Here is a 10,267-nt window from a genome sequence, read left to right as displayed (position 1 = left end):
CGTAAAAAGGGCCAGGTCCAACATTTGCCATGCCCACAAAGAGGTCATTGGCATAGTCCAGGAGGCTGGTGATCAAAGCCAGTAGGATGGTTTTCCGCTAAGATATTGGCAACCACTTAAACAACCTTCTCGGAAATTTGAGGGTTCCAAAACATTTCCCGCAGGTAACTCTAATGTGTTCCTGCATGGAAAGGTAGTCTGTGTCTGTTGAGTGTAACTACACCAGTATTACCTATCTGCAGTGTGATGCAATGTTTATTAAATTATATTGTATGTCTGTGCAGTGGCAAGTAGTTTTAATTTCATTAGCATGACTGAAGTAGTATTGTATATCTGTGCAGTGTGATGCAGTGTAACTGAACTAGTATATATGCAGTGTGCAGTTTGATGCAGTGAAACTGAACTAGTACTGCATATCTGTGCAGTGGGATGCAGGGTAACTGAACTAGTATGACACCTGCACAGTGTGAGGCAGTGGAACTAAACTAGTATTGTATATCTGCAGAGTGTGAGGCGGTGCATCTGAACTGGTATTGTATTTCTGCACAGTGGAAGGCAGTGTAACTGAACTAATATTGTATATCTGCACAGTGTGAGGCAATGTTACTGAACTACTATTCTATATCAGTACAATGTGAGGCAGTGTAATAGAACTAGTATTGCACATCTGCACAGTGCGTGAAAGTGTAACTGAGCTAGTATCTACATCTGAACAGTGCGAAGCAGTGTAACTGAACTGGTATTGTATATCTGCAAAGTGCGAGGAAGTGTAATCGAGCTAGTATTTTATATCTGCACAGTGTGAGGCACTGTAACTGAGCTAGTATTGTATATCTGCACAGTGCAAGGCAGTGTAACTGAACTAGTATGGTATATCTGCACAGTGCGATGAAGTGTAACTGAGCTAGTATTCTGTATCTGCACAGTGTGAGGCAGTGTAACTGAACTAGTATTGTAGGTCTGTACAGTGTGATGCAGTTTAACTGAACTAGTAAAACACCTGCACAGTCCGAGGCAGTGTAATTGAGCTAGTACTGTATATCTACACAGTGCGAGGCAGTGTAACTGAACTAATATTGGATATCTGCACAGCGCAAGGCAATGTAACTGAACTAGTATTATATATCTGCGCAGTGCGAGGCAGTGTGACGGAACTAGAAATGTGTATCTGCACAGTGCGAGGCACTTTAACGGAACTAGTATTGTATATCTGCACAGTGCGAGGATGTGTAACTAAGCTAGTATTCTATATCTGCACAATGTGAGGCAGTGTAACTGAACTAGTATTGTAGGTCTGTGTAGTGTGATGCAGTTTAACTGAACTAGTAAAACACCTGCATAGTGTGAGGCAGTGTAACTGAACTAGTATTGTATATCTGCACTGTGTGAGGCAGTGTAACTGAGTTAGTATTCTTTAGCTGCACAGTGTGAGGCAGTGTAACTGAACTTGTGTAGTATGCCTGTGCAGTGTGATGCAATGTAACTGAACTAGTAAAACACCTGCACAGTGCGAGGCAGTGCAACTGAGCTAGTATTGTTTATTTGCATAGTGCGAGGCAATGTCACTGAACTAGTATTGTATATCTGAACAGTGAGAGGCAGTGTAACTGAACTAGTATTGTATATCCCCACAGTGCGAGGAAGTGTAGCTGAGCTAGTATTCTATATCTGAACAGTCTGAGGCAGTGTAACTGAACTAGTATTTTATGTCTGTGCAGTGTGATGCAGTGTAACTGATCTAATAAAACACCTGTTCAGTGTGAGGCAGTGTAGCAGAACTAGTATTGTACATCGGCACAGCACGAGACAGTGTAATAGAACTAGATTTGTATATATTCACAGTGCGAGGGAGTGTAAATGAACCAGTATTGTATATCTGCACAGTGCGAGGCAGTGTAACTGAACTAGTATTATATATCTGCACAGCACGAGGAAGTGTAATTGAACTAGAATTGTATATCTGCACAGTGTGAGGCAGTGTAACTGAACTAGTATTGTAGGTCTGTACAGTGTGATGCAGTTTAACTGAACTAGTGAAACACCTGCACAGTGTGAGACAGTGTAACTGAACTAATATTGTATATCTGCACAGTGGGAGGCAGTGTAACTGAACTGGTATTGTATATCTGCACAGTGCGAGGAAGTATAACTGAGCTAGTATTCTATATCTGCACAGTGTGAGACAGAGTAACTGAACTAGTATTGTAGGTCTGAGCAGTGTGAGGCAGTGTAATTGAACTAGAATTGCATATCTGCATAGTGCGAGGGAGTTTAAATGAACTAGTATTGTATATATGCACAGTTAGAGGCAGTGTAACAGAACTAGTATTGGATATCTGCACAGCGCGAGGTAGTGTAACTGAACTAGTAGTGTATATCTGCTCAGTTTGAGGCAGTGTAACTGAACTAGTATTGTATATCAGCACTACACGAGGAAGTGTAATTGAACTAGAATTGTATATCTGCACAGTGCGAGGCAGTGTAACTGAACTAGTATTGTAGGTCTGTACAGTGTAATGCAGTTTAACTGAACTAGTGAAACACCTGCACAGTGCGAGGCAGTGTAACAGAACTAGTACATCTGCACCGCGCGAGGCAGTGTAACTCAACTAGTATTGTATATCTGCATAGTTTGAGGCAGTGTAACTGAACCAGGGCTGTATATCTGCACAGCACGAGGAAGTGTAACTGAGCTAGTATTCTGTATCTGCTCAGTGTGAGGCAGTGTAACTGAACTAGTATTGTAGGGCTGTACAGTGTGATGCAGTTTAACTTAACTAGTGAAACACCTGCACAGTGTGAGGCAGTGTAACTGAACTAGTATTGTATATCTGCACAGTCGGAGGCAGTGTAACTGAACTAATATCATTGCGAGGAAGTGTAACTGAGATAGATTTCTATATCTGCACAGTCTGAGGCAGTGTTACTGAACTAGTATTGTATGTCTGTGCAATGTGATGCAGTGTAACTGATCTAATAAAACACCTGTTCAGTGAGAGACAGTGTAGCAGAACTAGTATTGTATATCTGCACAGTGCGAGGAAGTGTAACTGAGCTAGTATTCCATATCTGCACAGTGTGAGGCAGTGTAACTGAACTAGTATTGTAGGTCTGTGCAGTGTGATGCAGTTTAACTTAACTAGGAAAACACCTGCACAGTGCAAGGCAGTGTAACTGAACTAGTATTGTATATCTGCACTGTATGAGGCCGTGTAACTGAGCTGGTATTGTATATCTGCACATTGCGAGGAAGTATAACTGAGCTAGATTTCTATATCTGCACAGTGTGAGGCAGTGTAACTGAACTAGTATTGTATTTTTGTGCAGTGTGATGCTGTGTAACTGATCTAATAAAACACCTGTTTAGTGCAAGGCAGTGTAGCAGAACTAGTATTGTATATCTGCACAGCACGAGGAAGTGTAATTGAACTAGAATTGTATATCTGCACAGCACGAGGAAGTGTAATTGAACTAGAATTGTATATCTGCACTGTGCGAGGCAGTGTAACTGAACTAGTATTGTATATCTGCACAGCGCAAGGCAGTGTAGCTGAACTAGTATTGTATATCTGCACAGCTCGAGGCAGTGTACCTGAACTAATATTGAATATATGCACAGCTCGAGGAAGTGTAATTGAACTAGAGTTGTATATCTGCACGGTGCGAGGAAGTGTAACTGAGCTAGTATTCTATATCTGCAGTCTGAGGCAGTGTAACTGAACTAGTATTGTGTATCTGCAAAGTGCAAGGCAGTGTAACTGAACTAATATTGTATATCTGCACATTGCGAGGAAGTGTAACTGAGCTAGATTTCTAGATCTGCACAGTCTGAGGCAGTGTTACTGAACTAGTATTGCATGTCTGTGCAGTGTGATGCAGTGTAACTGATCTAATAAAACACCTGTTCAGTGAGAGACAGTGTAGCAGAACTAGTATTGTATATAGGCACAGCACGAGACAGTGTAATTGAACTAGAATTGTATATCCTCACAGCACGAGGCAGTGAAACTGAACAAGTATTGTATATATGTGCAGTGTGATGCTATATAGTGTCCTCCAGTTGACTCCAGTCTCTCATCGAGGGTGGGTGATTCCAGTCTAGTTGTCTAGGCATGGGTCAGGATGGGTCTCAGGTCTCCTGTCTAAATGAGCAGTGAGTGCTATGAGTAGTAATACTGTCAGGATTGCATGCTATGTGAAACTGGCCAGGTGTCTACTTTCATATGTAAGACACAAGCTATGTCAGACCTTCCCTTCCTTGGGTATGATTCATGCCTACTTCGGCAAGTGAAGTGCATCTGGGCCAGGCTGGGTCTCTAGCCATGACCGGGAAGAGGTTCTGTGCACACTCCTGTTCCTAGCACTCAAAGTCTGTGCATTATATAGAGCGCGGCCTCACCTTGTTGGTCCTTTCAGTGCAACGCCATAAACATGAGGTTAGCTGGCAGCTTCAAATTTGTCCTTGTATCTAAATGGGTGGTCGCATCACTGTAGAAGCCTGGTTCCTTCTCAGGCTGGAGTTAAGATCCTGTGGACATTATTTTTTCAGCCCTGTTCTCTCTTGTTATTCATATTGCTGCAGTTATGTGTGTTAAAATGGTACATCTCTGTGGACACAAAAGCACAAACGAGTACTCTTTATTATAGGGGCTTTTGGACCATTCTCTTTATGCATTGGTCTATTATTGAGTTCTTCACGTGTTTGTTCCGCCTACCTCAGCATACAGCATGGGGACCAGGGCCAACCCTCTTAAGCCATTGGCTTGCCTCACTTTGAGTGGAAGCATTCTGCTATTCCACAATGTCCACTTATGCACAAAGGTAGTCCCTTCAGTGCCAAGGACTACAAGCCCAATATGTACTTTTTGATAAAAATAAATATTGCCTTTGACTTTATATTTGTTTGGCATGGGTCAGACAGCATCCCCAACACCCTACCAGCCGCTTGCACTGCTACTGTGGTGTCATATACATGCGATACAAGCAAAAAAAGCCTTTGCAAAGCCAAAATGTTAGCAGTCAACGTCAAACCTATTGGATTTGTCAATGCTTGTTTTGTTTATTGCGTGCCACACATCTCTGCCCTTTAATAGCAAAGTAATGTTCATAATTACGTCAGGTACAGTCAGGGCCGTCCCAAAATCGGATTTACTGGGACAGCGCCCTGGACGGAACGAAAATTAGGTGTTGGTTGTGGGGTTATTGCGGTGTGACGGCAGGAGGTGCGAGGAAGATGAGAGGAGGGTAGGGTGTTGATTGGATGCTAACAATTATGCTGAGGTACATTAAGGACTGATTACAAAGTCTTTAACAGGACCCAATTGAGACCAAGTGGGATGGACGAGCTGCTGTTTGCATAACATTAAGTCAGGCAGCTCCCTGCTGCGCCCCTTGGAATATTGGCACCCCAGGCCAGGGCCCAGCTCGCCTATGCCAAAAGCTAGCCCTAGGTTAGGTCTGGGCGGAGCTTGTAGAGTTCCGCGTACCAATAAAGTCTGCCGCGCTATGCAGAGTTCAACAAGCGGCAGATTGTGTTAAGTCACGCCGTTCACGCTGGGTGTTTGTCCCGCACTGGAAAATCAGCACAAATAGCACTATGTGCAGCACAAGAGGGCGCTGCTTCTTTCTGCCGCTCGAGTAGATTTTCTACTTCAGCGGCAGCTTCCTCAACGTGAACGAATTGTTTCTCTACATGAGCAATCCAGATCATCCGCAACTGCCCGTGTTGAGAATTCTTGCTGGGAGGTGGTCTAGCGTTGGATTTTCCTTGCTCACGCTCACCAACTTAATGTTGGCGAGCACGAGCGAGGAAAAAACTTTGCTCTGCTTTGCGGAGTGAAGTTTTTTGCAACTCTGCATGATCCGCGGAGTGCAGAAAACTCTGCAAACTCCGCGAACGGGGAGGTGTTCATTGGCCAGGTCTACCCTAAATAAAGTGCATGGGACATCCCAAGTAGACTGCAACAACGCAATGTGTTAATAGATGCCTGGCAAAAAAAAGCCTTTAGATTTGCAGGTTAACTGATAACACACAGTTACATTTTTTCACGTAGCAGGCACCCAGGTGAGAAGGGTTTCCTCCTCCTTAGCTGATTGTCCATCCTCTCATTTTACATACAGTTGACTTACTCCTTCCCTTTTAGCAACTCAAGGTCAGCATTACCGCTCAGAAATGCTTGTCTTTTCATAGAAAGAAAGGGTGCAGTTTTTCTAAAATGAAGAAAGTGTGGGAGCATCGTCCCAGTTGATCCTTACCACTGTAACCTCTCTGCTCGCCCTAGTCCACACCTGTGGCTCCCACTTTCTGACTCAATCAGTCTTTCCTTCAGTTCTACCTGTGCACCCGTTGCCTCCCCTTTCTCCCTCTTTCAGTTACCTGTTATCTGTCTTTCTCCCCACTTGTCTCTCTCGTAACCCCCCCACTGCTTAGTCTCTGACACTTAGGGGCATATCAACAACAACCGGAGATAATTATCGCTAAGCGCACTTAGCGCTAGGATAATTATCGCCGGCTAGCGTTGATTTTTATCGCTGAGATAGCGTGCTATTAGCAACGCTTATCTCAATAGCGATAAAAATCCTCACGCTAAGTGGCTAACGTGAGATTATCGCTGGAAACCCAGCGATAATCTCACGTTAGCTTGTTGATAGGGACAGACAAACTTAGCCATGATATCCTCCTTCCATAGGATATCATGGCTAAGTCAGAAAAATACCAGACGTAAAAAAGCAGCGTTAACCGTTAGCTTTTTTTGTCTCTAACAGGGTTAGCGATATTCTTGATAATAGGAGAAATGTCGCTTAGCGACATTTCTCCTATTATTTAACTCTGGAACGCCCCCTTTGCATCTCATTAGAGATGCAAGGGGAAGCGTAGAGTAAAAGGGTGCTAACATGCAAATTTGCATGTTAGCACCCTGTTGTTGATAGGGTGCTAGTTTTATCTCTGCTTTTTTGGCTTTTAAAGCCAAAAAAGCAGAGATAACGCCCTTGTTGATATGCCCCTTATTTCTCTACTTCATGGCTCTTCCTTTACTGTCCCATTTCTGTCTCTGTTTCCCATTCCTTTGCCCACATTCTCCCTGCTACAAGTTTCACATTTTGTGCGAATAAACATGTTTTTGATGTCATTCACTGCGCCCTGCCAACCTGCAAAAGGCTAAAGCTGCATTTTGGGGAGTAGAGCGGCTACTTCTGAAGGGGCGGGCATAAGGCCATGCTTCTGCTGGTAAAAGCCGATGAGTATCCCTCTGTACACTGCAAGAATAAACAGCCTGGAGAAGAATAGGTAGCCTTATGTGCAGGTATGGCTTCAAAGAATGAGATGTGATTTATGAAATGAGGTGTGGGCCAGTTGCAGGAATGCAATAATAAAGATTAGGGCAGACAGGCACCCGACTGCTCAGAGAGGGAAAGCTTGCAGAGGGTGGAGGGTACGGAAAGGCAGTCCTGCCAAGTAACACGCAACAGGCGTTAGACTGACGCATTTCAGTGTGGTGCTCCGCATCACCGCACCGAAATGTCTCGTTATGCATTTGTATAGTGTCTCAGCATCATTGAAGCAGTAGCTAAGACTGTAATATCATGGTGTGGTATCTGGCAGCGCGCCACCCATGCCCTCCGCGCACTACTCCTGCCGACTTGGTGCTTGCAGCTTAGCTAAGGCTGCTGGCAGGCAGCTTACTGCTACATTGTATCTGATTATTTCTTGTGGCGCTGCTCTCAGACAGCTTAACTTTATGGTAGGGCCCAATGGCTACTACTGTCACCGCTGGGGCGGGGTCCAGTTAGATTAAGCTGATTTAGCTTAAAAGTCTGGCGCTGCGGGGGGGGGCACAAAGGGTCAGTTGAAGGAAAGAAAGGAGAGGGAACATTCAAAGTTAATTGTTGTACTCTATATGCCCAGTATCTGCCTTCATGCGGCACCAATTCTCCCAGACTGTTTCATCCCATGGCATTTCTTCCATGCTGCTGCCCCTCCTCTACCCCACCAAGCAGCACAAGTATAATAAGTTGGAAAGATTGAACCCATGCACTGGATCCATTGGTGGATTTCAACCCCGCGCCACCTCACGCATGATCCTCTGCAACAAGGACCTAGGATGGGCAACGCCCACTGTATCCTGCAGGGCTGCCCTGGGCCCACGAAGGGGGCCCTTATAAGAGGGCAGCCCCCCTTAGTGCCACCGGATGGCACACGAGTCAGCCGCCCAGTGTTTTGGGACCCTCGAGGGTCCCCATGCCCGCGTCACTTCCAGGCAGGAGTGGGGCGGGTGGCGAGGTACTTTTACCTGGAGAAGTGTGGCTCAATGATTAGAGTGGCAGACCCTGATGCAGAGGTCTAGCCCGGGACCAGGGTTCAATTCCCCACCTCGGCGGGTCTTGGGCTCAAAAATTCCACGGACCTGATATTTCTCGCCTCGGTGCCTATTCCAATCATGGAGTCCCACTCTGCAACTCTGGGCAATAGCTTGCTTAATCTCCACAAAGGCCCCCACAACGCTAAGGATGCCTGACCTCCACCTTGGGGGTGTCCAGGAGTGGACACCTCACAGGGAAAGCCAGGATGGGTTCCACAGCGGTATTCGTACAAGCGCCTTGAGACCCTTGCGGGTGAGTAGTGCGCTATACAAGTATCAATTTACCTCTCCCGCCCACTGGTCACCCTCTTTGTTCTGCTGCCCTGACGCCGTTTTGGTTGTGCTGGGAGCTGCTGAGGAACACGAGGTTAGTCAACTACCCCCTCGCCCCCCACTATGGTCCCACCACACGGGTCATGCCCGGTAGGGACCCCGTCCCAAGTACTGGTGCCTGCCTAGTCCCCGCAAGGCTCGCGCCTGTCTGCCAGGTGGATGGGGGGTTTGAAATTGGGACGGGGGGCAGGGCGGGAGTTGTGGTGTGTCCCGGAGGCAGTTTCCGTGAGGTCTAGGCCTTCATTGCGGGGGTATCCCGCATCCTCAGCACAGCCACTTCTCTCGGGGCCTCCTGTATACAGCAGGGTCCGGGGCCCAACCGTCTCGGGCCCCACGTGGTGCCTGGCAAAGAGGCCTGACTAGCAGGCGAGCAGTTTCCCTCAGAAGGTTTTCTCGAGGGTGGGAGAGAGCAGACGACCCTCGACATCAGCACAGTTGGCCCCCTGTTTTGGTCAGCCCCTGTTCGGCCAGTGCGGAGCAGGCCCGAGTCTGGATAGCAAGACCTCCCATCCAAGCGTGGGGTGGGAGCAGGTCCTGGCGACCTCCCACCTCTAAACAAGGTTCCTTGGGCACGTCGCCTTCTCGGTGTCTATCGCTCCTCCTCTGACTTGGCCTCATGCGCCGGGTCTTTATCCCTTCTTTGCCGGACAGTGGAGGGAACAGGCCTTGCCCGGGGGCCGTCCATGCTGGCCTTCGGTGCCAGGAGTGGGTGGGAGGGATAGGTAAGGCGGGCCGCTATGGCGACGTTCAGCCTACTGGGGATGCCTCGGGCCACGCACAATGGCAGATCCCTACCGGGTCCCAGCGGGGCTTTAGTCCTTCCCTGAGAGAACTGGCCTTGTCCCGGAGCTTTTCTCAGGGGGACTCCGGTCGCCTGGAGCTGGGCTGTTCTTCAAATCCTCCATGTGCGGTTAGCCATGGATCCCTCTCCCCTTCCTTTCTCGACAGTACCAGCTAGGCAGAGAGAGTCTCTGAGCCAGAGGTCAGACTCCTGCCGGAGGAAGAGGGCGGATTCCTGCCCGCACCTGGAGACGGGGTAGACCCGACCAGCTTTCTCGCACAGGCGCCCCGCCCGCCCATATTTTTCTGTAACACATGCGGCGGGGCATCCCCTGAAAAGGGGAGCGAGCTCCCAGACACCCGGGTCCTAAGGGGGTGGCAGGAGACGTGTGACTGTGTACCTAGTACTTGCTGATGCTTACCTCCTCCGGACATTTAAAGTGGCTCGTGGCTGGCACTCCTCTGAGTGCAATGGCGGAGGTGAGGTAATGATGCCTCATAACCTAATTCAGACTGTCCTCCCGCTTTGGCATACCGCTGGTGGTGCTTTCACGCCGTCATCACGGGTTGGGCGGCATGTGTTGCACGGGCCACAAGTGCCGGTTGGTAAGATGGCCGCGAGCTTGGACAAGCATGCACAAAACTAAATTGTTGGGAGTGGGCGCCTTGGTAGCAATCTGGGGCAGTCGGTGACTTGTATTATATGCTACTTTGGAAGCAAGGATGTGTTGCACTCGTTCACGTACTCGGACAAGCTTCCGAAGTTCACAATCCCTGGAGAGCATATGGCCCAG

At 47.6% G+C, this 10,267-nt stretch overlaps 1 pseudogene; it reads left to right on the top strand.

Annotated features, from left to right (window-relative positions):
• The first annotated feature begins 9,663 nt into the window (after positions 1 to 9,663).
• On the top strand, positions 9,664 to 9,985 carry LOC146871623 (Nuclear RNase P; annotated as a pseudogene).
• The last annotated feature ends 282 nt before the right edge of the window (positions 9,986 to 10,267 follow it).

Source organism: Triturus cristatus, chromosome 1_1 (assembly GCF_964204655.1).
Source record: "Triturus cristatus chromosome 1_1, aTriCri1.1, whole genome shotgun sequence".
NCBI classification, from domain to species: domain Eukaryota; kingdom Metazoa; phylum Chordata; class Amphibia; order Caudata; family Salamandridae; genus Triturus; species Triturus cristatus.
This window is presented reverse-complemented; position numbering and strand designations above follow the sequence as displayed.